The sequence below is a fragment of the Lissotriton helveticus genome, chromosome 8 (assembly GCF_964261635.1).
Source record: "Lissotriton helveticus chromosome 8, aLisHel1.1, whole genome shotgun sequence".
Classification (NCBI taxonomy): Eukaryota; Metazoa; Chordata; class Amphibia; order Caudata; family Salamandridae; genus Lissotriton; species Lissotriton helveticus.
Window position 1 is genome coordinate 688,658,476 of NC_136069.1, and position 24,005 is coordinate 688,682,480.

Below are 24,005 nucleotides of genomic sequence, written 5' to 3' on the forward strand. Positions count from 1 at the left end.
GATCCAGTACCAGTTGAAATTGGAAATTACAAAGACAAACACAGATTTGTGGTTTGTAATAGTAGTCCAGTAAATCTATTAGGTAGAGACATCCTATGTAAAATGAATTGCAGAATATATTGTTCTCCTGAAGGAGTTGAGTTACAAACAATGGAGGAAGATGGTTTGTACAGAATGACAATGATGATGATGGAAGCAGAGGAAACAAAAGTGTTTCCTGCATTTGAAGAAAAAGATTTACCTGAAGAGCTAAAGGAAACAGTGAAATCTGAAATATGGGATTTTACTGGAAATGAGATGGGTCTGATGAAAAACGTAGATCCTGTTAAAATTGCATTGAAACAGGGAATGGAATTTCCAAACACTCCACAGTATAAAATGAAAACAGAGACAATTGAAGGTATTACACCTGTAATTGAAAAATTAATCAAGCAAGGTGTATTAAAGGAAATGAAGAGTAGCTCTTGTAATTCACCAATTATGGGAGTTAAAAAGTCTAACGGAACATTTAGGATCGTGCAAGATTTGAGAAAGGTTAATCAAATTGTCATTCCATGTTGTCCTGTGGTTCCAAATCCAGCAGTAATTCTATTTCAGATTCCACATGATGCTGAGTGGTACACAGTCATTGACCTTTGCAATGCATTCTTTACTGTTCCTTTACACCCAGACAGTTATGAAATCTTTGCTTTCAGATTCCAAGGTAAGACCCTTGGATGGACAAGAATCCCTCAGGGCTATACAGAAAGTCCTTCAATCTTTAATGAATTGTTAAAAAGATCATTAGAAGATTTAGACTTACCAGGTAGGTCTACGCTGGTGCAGTATATTGATGATTTGTTAATAGCTGCAAAGACAAGAGAAAATTGTGTAACAGACACAATAATTCTGTTAAATCGCCTTGCAGAAGAAGGACATAAAGTGTCCCCAGCAAAACTACAGTTTTGCAAACAAGAAGTAAAATATCTTGGTCACAGAATTGCGAAAGGAAAAAGACAAGTAACAATAGAGAGAATAAAAATGATTCAAGCAATGTTACCGCCAAGAACACAAAGACAGGTCAGAATGTTCCTGGGAATGGTAGGTTACTGTCGACAATGGATAAGTGGATTTTCAGTAATTGCAAAACCACTACAAAGACTAACCAAATCAGATGTAAAAGATCCAATTATTCTCAATGATGTTGAGATGGAATCTTTTGAGAACCTGAAAAAGAGCTTATGCCAAGCTCCTGCTTTGGGTATGCCAAATTATGAGAAAGATTTTGAACTGTATTGCAGTGAGAGAGAAGGATGTGCATTATCTGTGTTAATTCAGAGACATGGAAATTTAAAGAAACCTATTGCATACTTCTCTGCAGTTCTTGATCCAATTGCAAAAGCATTACCAGGATGTTTAAAAGCAGTTGCAGCTACAAGTATCAGCCTCGAACAAAGTGAAGGAATCATTATGGGATTTCCTGTAAAAGTTTTTGTGCCTCATTCGGTTGAAATATTACTGACAAGAGGTAAGACTCAACATTTGACAAGTAGCAGATTGACAAAGTATGAGAAAATCATACTGGGAGCAGATAATGTTTCGATTTCAAGATGTTTAAATCTGAATCCTTCTACATTACTGCCTGATTCTGAAATTGTTGATGACATTGAAACAGAACACGAATGTTTAGATGTCATGGAATTCTGCACTAAACCCAGAAAAGACATCAAAGATAGACCTTTGCCTGAATCGGATTTTGTCTACTTTGTAGATGGCTCATGCTTAAGATCCGAAGGAGGTGTCTTGAAAGCTTCATACTCAGTTTGTACAGTCGAAGATGTTGAAGAAGCATCATGTCTTGAAGGAGTTCGTTCAGCACAAGTGGCTGAATTGATTGCTTTAATTCGTGCATGTGAAATATCAAAAGATATAAGAGTTACCATCATTACTGATAGTCAGTATGGATACGGAGTTGTGCATGATTATGGACAACTCTGGTCACAGAGAGGATACATGACATCAACAGGATCACCAATTAAAAATGCAGTTTTCATTAGAAGACTAATTGAAGCAATACAATTGCCAAAAGAAATTGCCATAGTCAAGTGTGCAGCACACACTAGAGGAACTGATTATATTTCCAAGGGAAATGCCTTCGCAGACGAAACAGCAAAGTACTGCGCAAGGAAAAATTATTCTTACAATCGGAATAGAAGTACGGAAACTGATTCAAATTCATTAATGCTAACAACTGTTGTAGAAACATGGAATGAAATTAGAGATTTACAAAACGAAGCAGATGATGAAGAAAAAGACCTATGGTTAAGATCAGATTGTAGACCACGTGATGAAGATGGAGTGTGGGTTTACAAAGATGGCAGAGTAGTTTTACCAAATTGTTTGATTTCTGACATGGCCAGATTATATCATGGTCCTGCACATTTAGGAAGAGATTCTATGGTCAGACTTTTTAGAGAAACATGGTTCAATACAAAATTTAGAACCATTGCAGAATCTTTTTGTCAAAGGTGTTTGTCATGCCAACAAATGAATCCAAACAGAAAATCAGTGGTGGGGACAGGAATAATTGGTCGAGAGGGTGGTCCCTTTACCAGATTACAAATAGATTTCATTGAAATGCCTTTACACAACTGTTTGAAATATGTACTTGTAATTGTGTGCTTGTTCTCAAGATGGGTAGAGGCTTTCCCTACACGACATTGTGATTCAATTACAGTAGCAAAACTAATGCTCAGAGAAATCATCCCAAGGTACGGTTTTCCAGTCACTATCGAGAGTGATGGAGGGAGCCATTTTGATAACAAACTGTTGAAGTTAATTTGTGAAGCTTTGAGCATTGAGCAGAAAATACACTGTGCATACAGACCAGAGGCATCAGGTGTAGTTGAACAAATAAATGGAACTATCAAAAACAGAATTGGAAAAATGTGTCTAGAGACAGGAGTTAAGTGGACTGATGCTCTTCCACTTGTTTTGATGTCATTAAGAAGTACACCAGATAAAAAGACAGGTCTGAGTCCTCATGAAATTATAATGGGAAGAGTTATGAGGCAAGCTTTTGTACCTGTAGGTAAATTGTTGAGCATAAATGACAGTGCAATTTTGGATTACTGTAAAAGGTTATCTGATATGGTAACTTCTGTGTCTAATCAGGTGGGAACTGAAGCTCAATCAAATGACAAAGTTTTGACACATGATCTGAGACCTGGAGACTGGGTCAGAACGAAAGTACATCGGAGAAGGAATTGTCTATCTCCTAGATGGCAGAAACCTAGGCAGGTAATCTTGATCACTACTAATGCTGTAAAGTGTAGAGGATTGAAGCGCTGGATTCATCCAAGTCATACTATTCCAATACCAACTCCTGAGAGTTCTGATGTTGAAAGTGATACCACAGATGATTCTGATTCTGAAGCAGAAGACAGAACAGAAGGTGAAATAATTCCAGATTCTGAAGATCGACAAGAAAGTCGACATCTGGAAATTGTGCCAGTAAATGGAAATCTGACAAGAAAAGACTTAGAGATTATTGAAATAGATTCTGAAGGTGAAGAGAATCTGTTAAAAGGAAAGATAACTGAGGATTCGGTTGTCTCTATTGAAGACAAAGAAGCAGAACCAAAAGAAGTTTCTGACCAGGAGAGTATCGAAAGGCAGAGAACAAGCTCTGAAGTAAGGAACAGAAATCCGAAATCTGGGAAGCTAGAGGTAATTGAAGAAGAGGAAGAGAACGAATTACCGAGTACTAGTGATGGAAGACAAAGTGAAGTTCCTGAAGGAGTGAAATTGCCGAATAGAGAAGTTCCTGAGTCAATTGAAATTTCAGACTACGAAACTGAAGAAAGTGACGTGGAAGGTGGAAGTGAAAACGGAAAGAAAAGGACTTGGAAGTCAGAATCAAATAATTCTGAACCAAAAAAGAAGTACGTGAGAAAAGCAGACTACTGGCCTGGTGGAAGATTGAGAGTCAGATTGATCAAAAAGCCAATAGAACAGGTTGAAGAAATCAGTAGTCAAAAGAGTCCAGGAAAAGAAGTTGGAGTTGGAAGAAAAATCGAAGTGATATCGAGAAAAGGAAAGAGAATAATTAGACCAAACCAAAAATACAAGTCTCCTGAGTGGACTTACTTAGTAATTCCACCTGTTATTGACATATATGATAGTAGTGAAGAAGAAAACGAAATCCAAGAAATTAGTGACAATGATTGAAGTACAGATTTATTAAATTTGGCAAAAGGCTGAAGAAATCCTGTTAGTTGACACAAGGTCGAAGAAAAACTGTTTAGTTGAAGAAGACTTATGTATGACATAAGGTCGAAGAAATCTTGTTTAGGGTTATAAAAGAAAAATATATTTTAAAAGGGGGGTGTATATAAATTTTAAAATTTATTTTTATTTTTGAGGCTAAAAACTAACCTAAAAATGCCTTACGTTAAGGAGAGCACTTCAAAATGTTCTGTTTTTAAAAGATGCTGTAAGATGACTCTGGTATGTCTGCTTATTTTAGTTCTGCTCTGGTTAGTACTAGCTGTGATTATACCTTTAGAAATGAATAGAGAATTACACAAAGTTAACTTAACAAGCAAAGCTTTGGTTAGCCAAACTAAACATAGTGCATCTGCAAAAGTTATTGATCATCAGCCTAACATTCATCAAGATAAATCAATAGGTGATTTTTCAAGCAATACTTTCACAAAGCTTTTGAGTGAATATGTCAAGGTAATGGATGCAAAGGACTGTTATGTATGTGTTAAGTTACCTGCTTCTGTTTCTGAGGGAGTAACATATAATATGCTTCCTCTCACTTATGCTGTTACATGTAGTGTATTAACTAGTTTATTTTATCAAACTGGTCGTTTGGAATATTACTATTCAAATTATGATGAAATTTTTGCTAATGTTAAGATTGATAATGCTTTAAATAAGCATAAGAAAGCAAAACAATTGAGAGAATATTTCCTTGTTACTAATGAACTCACTTATGAGTATGCTTACAAGAATAATCTAACATGTAAATTAAGTGCTGAAGGAAAGAAATTCTTGAATATGGTTGAGGAGAGAAGAGCAATTTATAAGAGAAATGAATTAGTCAAGCAGACTAAGTCATCCTTCTGGCAAAAAGAGGATGAGAAATTAAATGGCAAAATGCTTGAAAATATTGCAATTCACATAGACAAACCTGTTAGTGGAAAGCTTTGCATTAGAAGAGATAACACACTTTTTGATAATTATTTTGTAGGTGCAAGCAACTGTGAAGATACTTATCTGATAATGGGAGGTTGGGGATTTAAAGGTGGAAAAGATCCTATCTTTCCTGGAATTTATTTTGTTTGTGGTGACAAAGCCTACTACAACCTTCCAGACCATTGGTATGGAACTTGTTATGTGGGAATTGTTTTTCCTAAAGTGTTTCATGTTGACAGAGATTCAGAAGGATTGTTTAAAATACATAATTATGTAAATAGAGCTAAAAGAGAAACTTTTACTGAAGTCCTGGGAGATATTTTTCAAGCTGTAATACCTTTTGTTGGTATAACCCTAAACGCAGGGAGAATCAGAAAATTGTCCACTATAGTTGATAGATTATCAACTGACACTGCTGATGGATTTCAATTAGTGAATGTTGAAGTTATTGCAATTAGATCCATGGTAATTCAAGATCGTCTTGCTTTAGACATACTCCTAGCAAAAGAGGGAGGAGTCTGTGGCATTTTACATGTCCAACATTGCTGTACATATATACCGGATGAAAGTAAGAATATTGAAATGTATATTAAGAATATTACACAAATGCATTCAGAAATAATTCCTTTAGAAGAAGAAGATTTTACAGGGAAACTTTCAAAAAGGTTTCAAGCAATTAAAAACTGGTTTCATAATATCGGAAGTTCAATTCTTGGCAAGATTCTGGCACCTTTGATTATAATAGTATTCATTTTATTTTGACAAAAATAGGTTGTTTGTTACATAAAAGAAAGAAACAATTAAGAGAAAAGAAAAGAATCTATAAACTCAGAAAAGAAGAGGAAAGGGAGATCGAGTTACAGGAGTTACATAGAGAGCGTCATGTTAATTGCAAAGATTATGCTGAAACAGACTTTTAGGTTTACTAATACAAATGAATTTGAATCGATTTCTTATAAATTTAGTTTACCAAAATTTTGAGTGCTGGTGTGGTGATTTGTTAATCACCAGATGAGGGAGTTGATGGAGCGAGATAGAAAACAAAATTTTGTTTAAACTCGCAAAGTCACATTTCCATAACATGAATAAAACTATTAATGATTTGTGATATGTCGTACTAAAATAACCTAGATTAAACTTTACACGTGGGGGGACTAACATGTGTGCTCATAAACGTGCATATTTGTTGCATCTTTTTATTCGTGCAAAATAATAAAATAATTTATTGTTTTCGTTTTTGTCATTACTAACTGCTGCAGACTTAAAATAAGCATGTGCTTGTTTTGCTTTTCCTTGTCTGTGTGATGTCATTTCTACTATTCTAGGTGCATATGGGTCTCATAGAGAACGGAGACTGGTAAATATAAACGCTGCTTTATTTGTTTGCATTAGCTAGGTAACATTTTGATTAATCGGGTGGGTTAATTAATTAGTAAACCATGGGGTGGATACAGAATCTACATTATTTCTTACATTAATACTTTTCTTGTGTTTGTTTTATACTAGAAAACATAAGTTGCCTGCTTTTGGGGCCTAGCTAATTGAGCCGCAGAAAAATAGCTGATCCATAATTCTGCAGAAAGTCACGAGACGCCCATTCTGAATTAAAACGTTTATTGAGGCTGCATTCACAAAGCAAAAACTGATGAGCTGACATCATTCTGTCGGACATGGCCAAGGTCGAAAGTGAACTTTTTGTCAGCCCTTAACTTGGCATCCGCGGAAGTTGCACTGAAAAGCTATGGAAGCTGCGAGGATGACTTATTACAAAGTTGCAATCGCAGGAAGCTTCTGGCTTCACGTGGAAGAGACAATGGTCTTTGTAAGACATGATTTTGTGGAACTTTTTAAGAATCGGGTGACATGTCACTTGTCACTCTCAGCCAATGGGACGTCGAGTATTTCTGAAAATTTTCCTTTGCCAGTTTAGTTAGCGTAGAAAGGTATAAAAAGTCATGCCCTTAGGGTTGGGCTGGCTGCTGCTTTCTGACTTTCCGATGAGGGTGATGTGCTGCTGGACTTTGCGTGGAGCACGTAAGAATCCTCAAAGATCTTTACTTTAATTTCTGTCTATTTAGCTCAGTTAGGGAAATAGTTTTTAGAAATGCTAAACTTTATATAATTTCTTTAAATTGATTCAATTGCTTAAATTGTATTTTTCTCATATTTCTTACCATCATGCTTGCTTTATTGCTAATAAATTTCATTTATAAAACTTACAACATATATACCATAATTTAGAAAATAAAATCTTACTTTTGACAAACAAGCTGGTCTTGGTTATTCATAAGTGTAGGTTACCTTTAGCTAGATCACGTCGCCTATGGTGGTCGTTTAAATGGTTGGGTTTTATTCTAATGACAATATTCTTTCTGCAAATGTATAAATATGTATATAGTGTGTAGATAGTGTGTATATAGATTTATTATGACCACCTGATTCAGTAGGCCCAAAATATATCAGGTTCATAAATGGGTCCATATTTAGTATAGAATTTTGTTTATAGGTTATGAAGTTGTGTAGCGTAGTTTATGATATATTTTCTATAGCCCGCTGGATCAGGTGCAATTGCCCAGTCAGCATGACAGTAACAGACTGCAGGCAGGCTCTGAAATGGCAGACCTTAGACACATTTTACAAGGCCGCTTCTGTGGGTGGCACAACCAGTGCTGCAAGCCCACTAGCAGCATTTGGAATTACACGCCCTGGGCACACTCAAAGCACTGTACTAGGGTCTGACAAGTAAACCAAATAGTCAATCATGGAATCACCAATTAATACATACATTAATTTACAATAGGGAGAGCATATGCACTTTAGCACTGATCAGCAGTGGTAAAGTGCCCAGAGTCATAAAATAGCCAACAGCAGGTCAGAAAAAATATAGGAGGGAGGCAAAAAGTTCAGGGATGACCCTGCAAAAAGGGCCAAGTCAAACAAGAATTATTCATTAATCGATTGGCCTCCTAACAACTTTTCTCCCCTCCACGCTTCCATGCTGCGAAAAAGAACAATTGAAGTGTGATTTAGAACAAGTTTAGATTTTATGGGCCCAGCCCTTTTACCCTCTACACTTTAAAAAGCCGGTCTATCACTTTTATTCAGTGACAGACCATAAGAAAGTGGTCTGGACACATCTCAGGTAGGATATGGGGCTGATAAGGGAATCCTAAAGGGTGGAGCTGGGAGCCCAGAATTAACTTTTTGATGCACTTATCCATGCGGTTGACATCCAGGTGTGAACGTTAGTCACTCCGGTGGCCTGTGTTGTAGGACAATCAGCTTTGGAGTCTTTCCTGCTGTGACAGACAGCTTTTCAAGAGGAAAGAAGAAAAAGAAAAGTGTGCATCTACAAAAAAGCAAAACCCCAACATAAACCTTAAATACCCTGAATCACATTTGGTGTCTGGAAATGGTCTTTAAGATGGGGAGGTTGAGGTTGTCATCTGCCAGGAAGCCAGATTGGTTGTGTGTGAAGGGGAAGCTATGCAAGGGCACATCACTGAGGGAAACCAAGTTTACCTGCCCTGGAGCACCAGTCCCTGCCTGCTTGCCAAGACCATTGTGCCCTGTGAGGAAGAGGAGAGTGCTGGAATGAGTGAGGTCCTGCTGGGAGCCCTACCAAGAAGATTCCCTCATAAAGGTGTGAGTAAATGACTGTACAGCAATCAGGTCATTGCGCATGTGCAGTTGTGATCCAGTGATCCTTGCATGCAAGGAGAGGGTCGCCATGACCTGAGCTGTGTGGTGAGCACCATGCTGGAAGCGTCAGTCCCCACCACCTCATTGATGTGAACTTGTATGCCAAAGGGTGCCACCATTGAACTTATAGTTGCTAGAGCATCAAGACTTGTGTCTGCCTTAATTGACAACTCCGTATACGAGGAGAGGCTGACAGAGTGTGGGTGATTGCACCAAAGGACTCTGCCCCTGGGCCGGAAAGTATCAAGCAACGTCGTATGCCACAAGGAGCTGCCGGTACCAACATTGCCAGAAGTACAGGATGTTGCCCACAAAGGGATTGCAGTTGGGGCCATTGGGTCAAGCCTGCACACGAAGACCTGCTCCTAACTAATTTTCATGGGGACTGTGAAGGATGCCGTAGAAGATGTCTCACCCTCGCTGGGCTCCAGTCAGCCATTGTAGGATCTAATCCACAACCCCTCTTGTGGGAAGGAGTGACTTACCTCATCTTTGTAGATTGGGAGAAGCTCTGATCACTGGGAAAAGCCAGCAGCACCACTTGAGAGGGAGAGCATGCACCTGACGGGTGCTGCGCATGTACTGTCAGCAGCCCGACTTCTCTGAACAAGATCAAGACTTGGGAGCACTCACAGAGAGGGCACTCACTGCACTTCTGAATGCTTCCATTCTGCAGGAGGTTACACTTGAACTAGGACTGTGGGGCAACGTGGGATTCGCTGCTGAATGTACTGTGGCACCATAGACACTTTTGACAAATTCCTAAAGAGTCAAAGGGGAACTCCTGAGTACAGCCTACTAGTGAGCATTTCCTGGATGCTGCCACCAATGAATGGGGACTAACCCCAACCACATTACAAGGAAGGGCACAGGGATTTTGCTTAACAAACACTATAGTCCGACCTCATGGGGAGCGTGTTATTCTTATGAATGTTGTTATTCCTTTGAATGTTTAAAATTCAATCAATCAATCATTGCATTTGTAAAGCGCACCACTCAACCGTAGGGGTCTCAAGGAGCTGGGGGGGGGGGGGTCAGTGCTCAAAGAGCCAGGTCTTGAGCTGCCTTCTGAAGGAGAGGTGGTCCTGTGTGGCGCGGAGGTGGCTGGGTAGAGAGTTCCAGGTCTTCGCTGCCAGGTAGGAGAAGGACCTGCCTCCGGCGGTGGCTCTGCGGATTCGAGGCACAGCTGCCAGGGCTTGTCCGGTTGAACGTAGGGTGCGAGGGGGAATGTAGAAGGAGATGCGGTGGTTGATGATTTTAGGTCCGATGTTGTGGAGGGCTTTGTGTGCGTGGGTGAGGAGTCTGAAGGTGATCCTCTTGCTGACTGGGAGTCAGTGGAGTTTCTTCAGATGTCCGGAGATGTGGTGGTGGCGAGGAATATTCAGGATGAGACGTGCGGCTGCGTTCTGGATTCTTTGAAGTTTCTTCTGTAGTTTGATGGTGATGCCAGCGTACAGAGTGTTTCCATAGTCCAAACGGCTGGTGACGAGGGCCTGGGTGACGGTTTTTCTTGTGTCGGTGGGGATCCAGCGGAAGATCTTGCGGAGCATGCGGAGGGTGTTGAAGCATGCTGAGGTCACCGCGTTGACCTGTCTGGTCATGGAGAGGGATGAGTCCAGGATGAAGCCGAGGTTGCGGGCGTGGTCGGTGGGTTGGGGGGTGCTTCCTAGTGCAGGGGGCCACCAGGAGGCGTCCCAGGCGGTGGGTGTAGGGCCGAGGATTAGGACCTCCGTCTTATAGTTGTTGAGTTTGAGCCGGCTGTCTGTCATCCAGTCCCCTACTTCCTTCATGCCTTCGTGCAGTCTGGTTCTTGCTGAGGTGGGGTTGTTGGTGAGGGAGAGGATGAGCTGGGTGTCGTCCGCGTAGGATATGAGGTTGAGTTCGTGTTTGCGTGCGATGTTCGCCAGGGGGGACATGTAGATGTTGAAGAGGGTGGGGCTGAGGGAGGAACCTTGGGGGACGCCGCAGATGACCTCAGTAGCTGTGGATCTGAAGGGGGGGAGGCGGACTCTCTGTGTTCTTCCGGAGTGGAAGGAGATGATCCATTCCAGGGCCTTGCCTCGGATGCCGGTGTGGTTGAGGCGACGTATCAGGGTACGGTGGCATACCGTGTCGAAGGCTGCGGAGAGGTCCAGGAGTATGAGGGCCACGGTCTCTCCTTTGTCAGTCAGGGCTCTGATGTCGTCCGTGGCTGCGATGAGGGCGGTTTCGGTGCTGTGGTTGGCTCTGAAGCCGAATTGAGAGGGGTCGAGTGAGTCGTTAGTATCCAGGGCGGTGGTGAGCTGAGTGTTGACGATCTTCTCAATCACTTTGGCGGGGAACGGGATGAGCGACATGGGCCGAAGGTTTTTGAGGTCGGTGGGGTCAGCTGTTGGTTTCTTTAGGAGGGCGTTGAGTTCGGCGTGTTTCCAATTCTCCGGGAAGGTGGCTGTGGTGAAAGATGTGTTGATGATGTCACGGAGGTTGGGTGCGATGACGTTGTTGGCTTTATTGAAGATGTGGTGCGGGCAGGGGTCGGATGGTGATCCTGAATGGATGGAGTTCATGATGCGGGTGGTTTCCTCGGTGGTGGTTGGGTTCCAGGTGTGGACGGCGGTGTTGTCGGTGGCGAGTTCCGGTTGGTTGTGGTGAGGCTGTTGTAGATGTCGGTGACCTTGTGGTGGAAGAAGGCTGCGAGGGAGTCGCAGAGATCCTGTGATGGGGGGATGGTGTTGCTTTCGGCGTCGGGGTTGGAGAGTTCTTTTATGATGCCGAATAGTTCCTTGCTGTTGTGGGCGTTGTTGTCGAGTCTGTTTTTGAAGGCTTATTTTCTTGCGGCGTGGAGGAGTTGGTGGTGTTTGCGGGTGGCGTTTTTGAGAGCAGACATGCTCTCGTCGGTCTGATTGAGGCGCCAGGACTTCTCGAGGGTGCGACATTCTTTTTTGGAGTCCTTGAGGGTGGGGGTGAACCAGGAGTTTTTCTTGTGGTTGTTTTTGTTTGTTTGGGTTTTCAGGGGGGCTAGGAGGTTGGCGCAGTCTGAGATCCAGTTCGTGAGGTTGCTGGCGGCTTCGTTGGGGTCTGTAGTGCAGGCGGTGAGGTTCTGGGAGAGGGCTGAAGCGAGTTGTTCGGTGGTGATTCGATTCCACTGTCTTCTCGGTGGTTGTTGAGCGTGGTGGTGTACGGTGGTCTTCTTGAAGCTGAAGTGGACACAGCTGTGGACCGTCCAGGAGAGTTCGGTGGTGTGGCTGAAAGAGATGTGTTTGCTGGAGGAGAAGATGGGGTCGAGCGTGTGTCCGGCGTAGTGGGTGGGGGTGTTGACCAGCTGTTTGAGTCCGAGGTTGGCGAGGTTGTCCAATATGGTGGTGGTGTTGTTGTCGGCGTGGTTCTCCAGGTGGAAGTTGAGGTACCCTGGGAGGATGAAGTCGGAGGAGGGGAGTGCGTGTGGGCTGATGAAGTCTGCGATGTCTTCGCTGAACTTTGTGCGTGGTCCTGGTTGTCTGTATATGAGGGTGCATCTGAAGGTGGTCTTGGGGCCGCTGTGGATTAGGAAGTGGAGGTGTTCGGCGTCGGGGAGTGTGTTGTCGGCGTTGGTCGAGATGCCGTCTGAGCTCTTGTGGACGATGGCGATGCCTCCTCCGGTGTGGTTAGTACGGTCTTTTCTGATGATTTTGTAGCCGTTGGGGATGGCTATGGCGATGTCGGGTGCCGAGGAGGGGTTCATCCAGGTCTCAGTGAGGAAGGCGATGTCCGGGGTTGTGGAGTTGATGAGGTTCCACAATTCTATGGCGTGCCTGTGGACGGATCTGGTGTTAATCAGGATGCATTCGAGGTTGTTTCCGGTGGAGTTTTTCTTGTGGGGTGCGTTGGGTCTACACTTTCCATCAAGAGACACTTTGACTGCTCGTACACAGCTACCACTGAAAGTAAAATGCCAAACCATTACTTGGCCCAGTTACTCAGGATCCATAGGAGGTTGTGCAAAATATCAGTAAAAGGCCTCATTCACCACGGTTGGGCCCAGTAACCATTCCGTGCCCAGTGGCCCTCTGAAAGGCGTTCTGACAATGATGTTTTTCCTTCAATAACTATTATATGTTAAACATGCCCACCCATTAACTAAAGTGACTATTTGAAAATGTTCCTGGGAGGATTAGAAACCCACTGTACTACACCATATTCTACTGTTAATAAGAAAAGAACAATAAACAGAAGAATTGTGATTAGTAGTGGAATGGATAGTATGTAGGGGGACAGTATTTACATGTGTATCATCACACATATTCAACTCTGAGGTCAGGCAAGTGAAAATCATAGTTTGTAAGTAATAAATAAAATACTGATTTACCATTGTGCCTATAATACATATAAAATGGAGGACAAAAACAAATGCAGGCGATGGTCAAATTTGACCAAACCATGCATGCTTTCTTTTGGAACAAGTAAGTGCAGGTATGATTCAAAGCTGAATAGCTAGCATGCAAATCCTATAAAGCACTTTTAGGTGAAAGGATGGATTAGCTAAAATAAAAAAAAACATTACATTTATGAGCTATAGTGATGGCACCCACCATTCAACATACAAGGGATGAATGTCATTGATGTGTCATTTCTGAGGTAGGTACCTTAGGCCAAATAGGGACCCTTGTTTCCACGTCAGGTAAAGGAAGGACAGCTTCTCAGATAGCCCGTGCTCGCCCCCTTGGTAGCTTGGCAAGAGTAACCAGGCTTATCTTCAAGGCAAATGTGTAAAGTATTTGCAACCATGCTCACAGCAACCCAATGATGACACCACTATTGGACTCCACACGAGCGTCATAAAAACAAGTATAAAAGTATATAAAAAGATATACGATAAGACCACACAATATAAATCCATATGCGTATTTGTAATATTCCTCCTGGCCGGTGGTTAGTCCTTCCAGCCCTTGTAAGTTCTGGTGATATTAATGAGCACTTCTAAACGTTTCACTGTAGTCCTAATACAATGTTATGCAGGTCGTAATGCTAGAATCAGGCACTTTGCAATGTAAAAATAATGCAATGAGGAACGCAACATTCAGGCACTTTGCAATGTAAGAATAATGCAATGTATAAAACAGCAATCAGATACTTCATAAAGCTGAAATGATGCAATGCATAATACACTAATTAGGTAGTTTGTTATGCAGGAATAATGCAATGCTTAATATGCTAATCAGGTAGTTCGTTATGCAGAAACACTGCAATGCGTCATACGACAATAAGGTAGTTTGTTATGCAGAAATAATGCCATGCACAATACACTAATCAGGTAGTTTGTTATGTAGGAATAATGCAATGCATAATACACTAATCAGGTAGTTTGTCATGCAGAAATGATGCAATGTGTAATACGACAATCAGGTACTTCGTTATGCAGAAATAATGCACTGTGTAATACACTCCCACACCGATTACAGTGCTTTAGGAGGGCTCTCCCCTACTCCTGCGGACTCGCAGTCAGACTCTGTCAACACTTGCCCCCAACACGGGTATGGTGTAATAAAAATTGCAGCCCCGCACTCCGGCTTCGGTACTGCCACTCCCTTGGCAAGTACGGGCCTCGATACAGGCCGAAGCAGAGGCTTGCACTGCCAGAATGAGAGAGGCAGAGAGTGTGTCCCTCCGAGCCCGTACAGTGCCCCAGGCGTCGACACACGTTACCTGGACGGTGCGACCTCACTCTCCTCTCCCCTTCCAGCATCTTGGGCCTCCGATGCAATCTTTGTGCATTCCGGGCAGTGGGACACGACCCTCACTCAACGAGATTGGCTCGAGGTCCCGCTCTGGCAACAGCAGGCTTGGGACAGCAGCTCAGGTCCTCCGGGGCTGCCAGTCTGGGCCACTACTGCTACGAAGATCTCAGGCTGCTACAGGGCACACACAGCGTTGTTGAGACTCACTTGAGCTTCGAGTGCACGATTATGAGGCACTTCTCACGAAGGTCTCAGGATGCACAAAGCACATGCACACAGCGTCGCTGAGACTCAAGTGAACTCCGGGTGCACGATAACAAGGCAATCCTCACAAAGGTCTCAGGCTGCACAAAGTACATGCACCCAGTGTCACTGAGACTCACTTGGACTCCGGTGAACACGATCACAGGACAATCCTCACGAAGAGCTCAAGCTGTAGGAAGCACACGCACACAGCGTTGCTGAACTCGCTTGGACTCTGGGTGCCCACAATAACAAGGCAATCCTCACGAAGGTCCCAGGCTGAAAAAAGCACACACATACACACATGCACACAGCATCGCTAAGACTCACTTGTACTCTGGTGCACCTCATCATAGGGCACTCCTTACGAGGGTCTCAGACTGCAAAAAGCACACACACACAGCGTAGCTGAGACTCTCCTGGAAACATTTGTGTTCCTGAGTTTCCGCAACAGGGAGCCAGCTCACCTCAGGCCCTCGGGGATAAGTGACTTCAGGACACAGCACACCAAAGTCCTTTCAAGCAGGGGACCAAAGCACAACAGCAAAGTCCCTTTAGCCTCTCCTTGGTTAAAACAGCAAACTGCAGGCCAGCCCGAGAACACACAGCAAGAGTCATTCCTTTCCTTCAGTCTTTTCTGTTGTTTCTTCTTTGGCAAAGGTTCCTCTTGACCACAACGTAGCTTGAGTCTTCTTCAATCTTGATCAATCCATTTCTCCGAAGTTCAGGGGCTTCAGCTCTCATAGATATACCCCTAAATGTCTTTGAAGTCTTTGTGTTCAGGGGGCACTGATCCATTTCAAACCAGTTCTGGGTACCTACCTGCCAGTGACACCTTCTTCCTTTGATTAGTGGGGGTCTGGATTCTCAATCACTCAGCAGGAGATGAGACAATTGTATTATTGCAGCAACCCAGGCCTCTTCACCTTTAGGGGCTACTCCTCCCCTATACTCCAGATGCAGGTCAACCTGTTGCTGTCTCACTTCCTTCCCTGGGTCATGACATTCCCCAGATCCTATCCCTTTCAAATCCAGACAGTCAATCCACAACCAGGCAGAGACACGCATAAATGTTGGAGCACAAACACCCAGCCACGTCTAACAGCTTCTATACACACAATGCATAAACCACCTTCATAAAAGATGAGTTAATACATAGTGAGTTCAGGCAAACAAAACGTCACCTCTCCATCTTAAGCCATTTGGGAAGATAGGCTGGAAAACATATTATAGAGCCTCCCCATTCTATCCTATAGGCAAGATGGCCTTTCAACAGTGAAAAACAAAATGGAGATTATTTCACTGTCAGGACATGGCACACACCTTAGTACATGTCCTACCTTTCACATGCACGGCACCATGCCCAGGGGGTACCCTGGGACTAACATAGGGGTGTCTGATGTGCATAGAGAGGGAAGGGTAAGGTCTGGCAAGTGGGTGCACTTGTCAGAACAACATGGCAGTTTAACACACTGCGTGCAGGCCCTGCAGTGGCAGGTCTAAGTTCTCTCTTTTAAGGCTACTTGCGTGGGTAGTACAATTAGTGCTGCAGGCCTACTAGTAGCACTTGCATTACCAGCCCTGGTACTAGGGACTTTACTAGTGAGACAAACATACCAATAATGGACAAGCAATTACCATTATTCTTTATACAGGGAGCACTTGTACTTTGACACTGATCGGCAGTGGCAAAGTGCCCAAAGCATCTAAATTGCCAACATGAAATCCATCACTGGATCAAAAATAGAGGAGGCGGAGGCAAAAAGTCAGGTGTAATCATGCCAATAAATGCCAGGTCTAACAATTATGTTATTAAAAAATAACACTGAAAAATTGTTATAGTAGATTGGGACTTTTTTTATCACTTATTAAGAATCTCTCATGGCTATCGTTTGTGGTCATGTTAAAAATAATAAGTGCACAGTTACTTCCAGATATCTATTATGGCTATGATACACTATATAGAGATGGGAGAGGATGGGGTGGTAAGGTCCAGAGCTACTGACTTTGGAACTAGAGAACCAGGCTCAAGTTTCGTCATCCTGTGATTCTGGGCAAATCCCTTAATCTCCCCATGTTTATCAAACATGAATGTGTCCTTGTGTAATGTAAATGGTGCTCATGTACAGCAACCCGGAACCTTTGGTTGGAGTTTGTGCTATATAAAACGGCAAACAAATCTGCGGAATTGAAGCAAAACTCCTGGACACCACTATTGGATATATATATATGGTAAATATTATGTCTACTAAAAAATGCCTTGAAGCACAAGTTTGCTTAAAATGTGGAATAGTTAAACAAACAAAAGCAAGACATGCAGCCTATATAAGAATGTGCTCTAAATGTAGAAGTTCCCAAGAAGATACTTTAGATCTCTCGATTGGCTAGAAATCATGAGCCTACATCATAACTCCCCAGCGCGAAACCACTTGTAAGCAGGTTTAAAGAACCTACAAATCAAAAAGTTCTGATTGTTGGCAGTTATCTTCAATTAATTTAAAACACATTTCCTCAAAATAAAAACACAATTTTGAAGCGTTCTCATACCTGGAAGACTTAAAACAGCTACCACCTAGTAGGCCACATTTCATCTTACCATGGTATATACTACTTATAATTCCTGAAACAGAAATTTATTTATATATAGATTTTGGGGATTTTCCATATTAGATTTTATTGATGGTATATAGATTTCAAGGATTTTACTCATTAGAATTTACTCCGGCATGGATGAAAAACCAACAGCCATTAGAAATTGCCATCTGTCTACTAAATTTGTTGAGGCTATCATTCATAAGGTTTGCATATGTCCAGCATATTTTCAAATCAATAAGCCATTAATCCATACAATATTCTTTGTGAACCAGGCCTTAAAATTCCAAGCACTAAGGTGCTGGAGTGATATAAAAGGTGCTTACAGTCCAGATTTGTAAGAGCAGGAAGTTCTAAAAGTCAAGACTTATAATTACTGGAGATATGAAAAATGGATTAAAAGTCCTGGTCAGAGTGATTAAAGCGATGTTAGACAAAGAATAAACGCAGTAGGTCTTCTCGAAAATGTCTTTCAACATTAGAAGGTAAATAATAAAACATGAAATAGAGCAAAAACAAATATATTAACACAATACAATATTTATAGGTTTTATAATTTTCATTGAAAAAAACCATAGGTTTCAGACATGTTATAGTTAGGAATTAGCAATTAAAAAACCTTTGAAATTCACTGAAAAAACCATAGGTTTCAGACATGTTATACTTAAGAATTAGCATTTAAAAAACTTCACAAATTCACTGCAAAAACCACAGGTTTCAGGGGTGTTATAGTTAGTTGGACATTTCTCTCATACAAAACAATTGAAATTCCCCTGTTTTAGTTAGTTGTACTAACTATAACTCACGCGCCCGCAATCCACTGCTGATGATGTCACATATTACATCATTCATGACATGGTCAGTGACATCACTAATGACATCACTGATGATATCGCAAATGACATCACTGATGTTAATGCGATGTAGTTTTTTTCGTGTAAGCAGTGCGTAACGTGCCCCATGCATTGCATAAGTAATGTTTTCGGCAATAGTGTATTTTAGCACAGTTTTCAGCTCTTATACCTCAAATATCTTGCCTTAGTAGGCGATGTTTCTAGGCAAATAACTTAATCCTGCCGCCTTTAATTTTTTAAGTAGTGCGCCACATGCTGCTTCCTCCCCATGCACTGAACATTTAATCGATTGACCAATGTTGTATTTCTTCTGTGCAAATCACTTAATCCTACCACATTTCTTTAATTTACCAAGCGCCACGTGGCTGTTCCCGCAGCAGTGTGCTACGTGCTGTTCAAGTTAATGCGATGTAGTTTTTCTTGTGTAATGCACATGTAATCAATTGGCAAATATTGTATTTTAGCACGCTCACCATATTTTTTAATATCGTTATTCTTGATTTGCCCCCTGTTCTAGCTCATTATACAGATGTCTCAACCATGGGACAGATGTCTCAACCACATGCTATCAGCCGAAAATTGCAATGGAGCTAATGGAGTTATCAGGTTTGACTTAAACATTTTATGATAGAAAAGCATTCTGAGATGAGCATTTGTGTATTTCATGTGCTTGCAGACTGATAACTACAATTGTGGTGTTTTTTGCATGCTGGTAATGATACTTCCAAAAACATTAATTTGTTGAAGATACATTACTTTATGTTATTTTATGTTAATAACTGTTTTCGTTAGAATAGTTGTAAATAGGAAAGAGGGCTCTTAGGGATGACACTTATGAACGCCTACCGAGCGCGTCCATAGTGCTCCTCGAAAGCATATTGTATTCGCATATGATTTTGTCTAACCACTAGTATGGTGCTAACGCGGTTGGTTTGAAATCCTCTGATGATTGCTTTTGAACCCCAATCCTATTGAGGACAATTGTCTTTATGTACATTAAAATTAAGGTTGCACATATGTACAACATATACATTTTTTACTTTTTTTTCAGTTTGCAGAATGTTAGATAAGTCAGCAACAAATTGCCGCGATTGAAGAAAGTATATCCTCCTATTCTAGCTCATTACACCGATGTCTCAAATATGGCATGAACTTCTTGTGAAAAGCCAAAAACATTGACAGATTTTTAACGGATAACGTTAAGGTAAATACTCTCAATAGGACTAGTCGACAAAGTTAAAAAGTAATGGATATAAGTACTTGAGGGGTTTTTGGTGGCAGATAATCTCCAATTCACACTTTGTACGGATGGGTCTGATACAGGGTGGATCTCTGTATAACTAATGGATGATTAGGTATTAGGATGGCATACAGAGCTCCCAACCTTCTTACTTTTTCTCTTAAAGGGTTCCAAATTCGTGACAAATATTAGGCTGTGCAGTAGAGGTTGACGGTGTTGCTCCACTGGTACTTGGGCCTTTCCATGAAGCAGGAGGAGCCTCTCTCAATCTCCTTAACTCTTTCCTTGCAAAGTTGACCGGTTTCTTCGTCTGCAAGTGCTTCCGCATACTTGCAGTTTCACACCAGTACTTTTTATTGGGGTCTCCTCTTGAAAGCAGTCTTGCATATGCGGCAATTAACTTTTCTTGCATTCACCTTTTTTAAGACTTGTGGAAATTAATTTGAAAACATTCATTTTGGTGGACCAAAGTCCGCATGTATAATGGCCAGTGGAAGCGTTTTGAGAGCGGGTACACATAAGATCAAGTGAAGAGATTTGATTGATAAGGCATTGCAAAGGAGATGGCAACAACGGGGAGAAAGGTCCATGGGTGGTGGAGGCTGGCTTTGTAAAACTGCTCCATCTATAACTTTCTCTCTCTCACATTTTTAATGTTGTTTTCTCTCTCTCACTCTCTCTCATATTGTTTCTCTTTCTCTTTTAAAGTTATGAACGCTGCTGTCAACTCTGAAGTGTAGAACCAAAGCTTAGTTGAAGTTGTGAACTCTGTTGGTCACAGTGTTTACACAAAGTAAGCACAACGGCCTCCGATTAAATTTATTAGAAATAAAAGAGCTTATTTACAAACCCCTTGCGCCACTTTTGCGTCACTTTCAAAATGAGAAAAGCAACACAAAAGTGGCGCAAGAGTCTTGTAAATGAGCCCTAAAAAATATTGTCCTGCATAATGACTTGATCTCTCACCTAATTCTGTCTCATCTCTGAATCATTTTAAAGACCTGTTGATCTCAAATATAAATCTGACACAGTAGGCACTTCTATACAGACACCGCGTGAATGCAAGCCTATAAGATAAGTGAAGTGTATCAGGCACACTGCACACATTAAAAAATAGTAAATATCACCAAGTGTTACTTTGACTTGTAATGTTTGACCTCATTTAGTGAAATTGATCTAATGTTAAACACTAATTATCTTTTTTGTTTTGCAGATTAACTACCGTACTTCTATTGGACTCCACATCTCATGTTGTTTATTATATTGTTTTGTTAAAGTTATGGTTCTAGGTATTTATTGTAAGATCTTTGAGTTATATTTCCAGTTATTTATTGTTTTAATAAAAGTTAATTTAAAAAAGTATATACGCCTTTTTTTGTGGGGGTAGCATTCCCCAATAGAAATGATATTTATAATTTGAAGTATAATTCTGAGGCTAACTCTTTACCAGAGTCTATACCTATAGTGTGGTGAACTTCTAACCTCAGTGGTCACGTAAGTGTTCCATGAACTGTTACTATGGTAACAGGCAGAAAGCCGTTTGGGGGTAGGGTTAAAAGTTACTGGCTGCACAAAACCCGTTATATTTACCCTGGATCCTCTATAAGACCAAAAAGGAAAGCAAAGTAAAACAAAACACTGTGTACCAGTTTTACAACCTCCTTGCACCACTTTCACGTCCAAACCCCCTACAAAATTATAAGTATGTGGGCCTCAACGGCCCCCCTCAAGATCCGGGAATCACCACCCCCGGGAATTTGTGTATTACAGAATACAGACTGGGTGGCACTTGGCCTGGTGGCCTCGAGGGCCCTGGGAACTACCACGACCAGCTCCTGCAGTGTCCCGCGGTGCCTACCCCCGGTATACTGCTGTTTGCTTTGACAGGGCAGGACTCTCACGACTCCCGCCCTTCCATAGCAAACTTAGTTTGCATTTTGAAAGATTGAGCAGTGACATTTGTTGTCACTTTCAAAATCCAAAGCAGATTGCATTTCCACATACAAATTAGCATCTACCCATGCAAAAAAGTAATGTCGGCTCCCGAAGAACGCAAAAGTTCATCACACAATGTTACTAAATAAAACAGCAAGTGTGCTCGACTTCTCAATATACAACCTTATCCTACGTAATGTTATTTTCAATCACGTTCTAATAACCTAAAAGAATTATGCTTTTAATAAACAGAAACATGCACCCTAGTTTTCTGTGTAGAATGTTGTCAAACAACCAATCATTTATTTTCTGTTTTTCAACACTGCATCTTATCCACCATTTTAGAAAGATCTTACTTTTCAAACTGCCATTTCATTTACAGAAACCATCTGAGTGCATCCAGACCTCCTTTCAAGATGCTTAGAGTGTGAATTGTGGAGCACAACTATATTTTCTTGAGCCAAAGGAATGCAGAACACACAAGAATTCACAAAGGCCTATGTTTACCAAATGTAGACATTATTTGGATTGGACAGAGAGGATTAAAGTAACACAAATTGATGCCATTGTGTAATAACTCGAGTAAGACAGCAGGGTAAGTCAGTCAAGTCTTTATTACGACTCCCACAAGCACGTCTAGGCATGACCTGTGACAACTCTGAATAACCGCCTCAGCCCCCCAACTGTCACTTTCTTCGGCGTCATAGCGGACAGCACGAGACACACGCTGCAGACCTCGCGCACAGTCTGCGCGAGGCAAGCTAAGCCACTACATATCTTCTTTCCTTAGAGCAAGGAGAAACAGAGGCGAGAGCGAGGAAGGGAGAGAGAGAGAGAGAGAGATATAGAGAGTGAGAGAGAGAGAGAGAGAGAGAGAGATGGGAGATAGAGAGATAGAGAGATAGAGAGAGAGAAAGAGAAAGAGAAAGAGAGAAACCCAGAAAAGGTCACAAAAAAGAACAGGGAATTATTGGCGGTATCTAACTGGAATACTGACTGCTCTGGTACTCCTCCTGACAGTAGAGTGATGAGGAGGAGAACTCTGTACATTGAGATTCCATTGAGAGATGCTATGAGAGACATCTCTTTTCAGCATAGAACACTTAACATCATTAAGAACATTTTTGACTTTCACAACCTTGTTACCATTCCACCAGTCTTTTCCATTGACTCTGACAGCATTTCCACACACTTTATCCACCACCACTGTTTCCCCAAACTTTGATTAACCTTTTTTTACAAAACCAGGTTTCTTAACCCTGACACAGTCACCGACTGCAAACTCTCTGTTCTTAACCCGCTTCCTTCCATCAAAGTACTCTTTTTGTTTGGACTGGACCTTGGCAGACCTGTACCTCACTTTCTCATCCATTTCTTGAGGAGTGGAATTAGATTTATTCCACTTAGACACACAAGCAGGTCTAAACTCAGAACATGGTTTCCTACCTCGCAATAATTCGAAAGGGGACACTCCTGTAGAAGAATGGGGTGTGGTCCTATAGAACCACAACATCGTCCTGACACTTTGGGGAACCGCCTTGTGGTGTTCTATAGCCCATTTGACACAATCACCAATGACTCTATTGAGTCTCTCTACCAAACCGTTAGTTTGTGGGTGGTAAAGAGAACTCCTGTAATGAGTAATGACAGATTCTCTGAGAAAGTCTTCCACCTCAGTTGATACAAATTGTACCCCATTATCAGATATAATGGATTGGGGAAACCCTTCTCTCATGAATGTTTCTTTCAAGAAGTCAATTATTTCTCTGGAGTCAACCTTAGTAACAAACTTGGCTTCCGGCCATTTGGTGTAATAGTCCACCATAACAATTGCAAATTTGCATTGTTGAGGTAGACTGTGAAAGGGACCTAGTACATCGATGCCTAGTTTTTCCCACGGTCCACCAGGGAGGGGAATAGGTGTGAGAGGGGGACTGACTGTGCGAAGACATTGGTCACTGGAAGAACAAACTGTGCACTCCTGCACCATTTCATCAATATCTTTATCCATTTTTGGCCACCAAAAGTACTCTCTTACCCTACGCTTGGTTAATGTGGCTCCCAGATGCCCCTCATGAGCTTTGGACAGGAGAGTGGATCTGATGTCCACAGGTGGAACAAGTTTCTCTAGCCTGAATACCAGACCATCTTCAATCAAAAGCTCATCGCTCACTTTGACATAGGGTTGTAAAGCAACTTCCACATTCCTTTCCCTGGGCCACCCTTGGGTAATATACTTCATCACTTTTTTTGAAACCTCATCACTAGCTAAAGCTTCCCTCCAACTTTCCTGACCTACAGTACATACATTAGTCAATTCAACGCTTGCTATGATATAGTCCTCTTTTTCATCATAACAACAGTCATCAGTACATTGCATGTCCTGACAGGTAATTGCAGGTAAACGTGACAAAGCATCAGCCCTCACATTCCCCCCCCCAGCAATATGTACAACATCAAAGTTGAATTGTAAGAGTTTAGATGCTAGGCGTGCAATGCGAGGAGTGGCACCGCGGCTGTTGGTATTTCCTAAAATTGCAACCAACGGTTTGTGATCTGTTT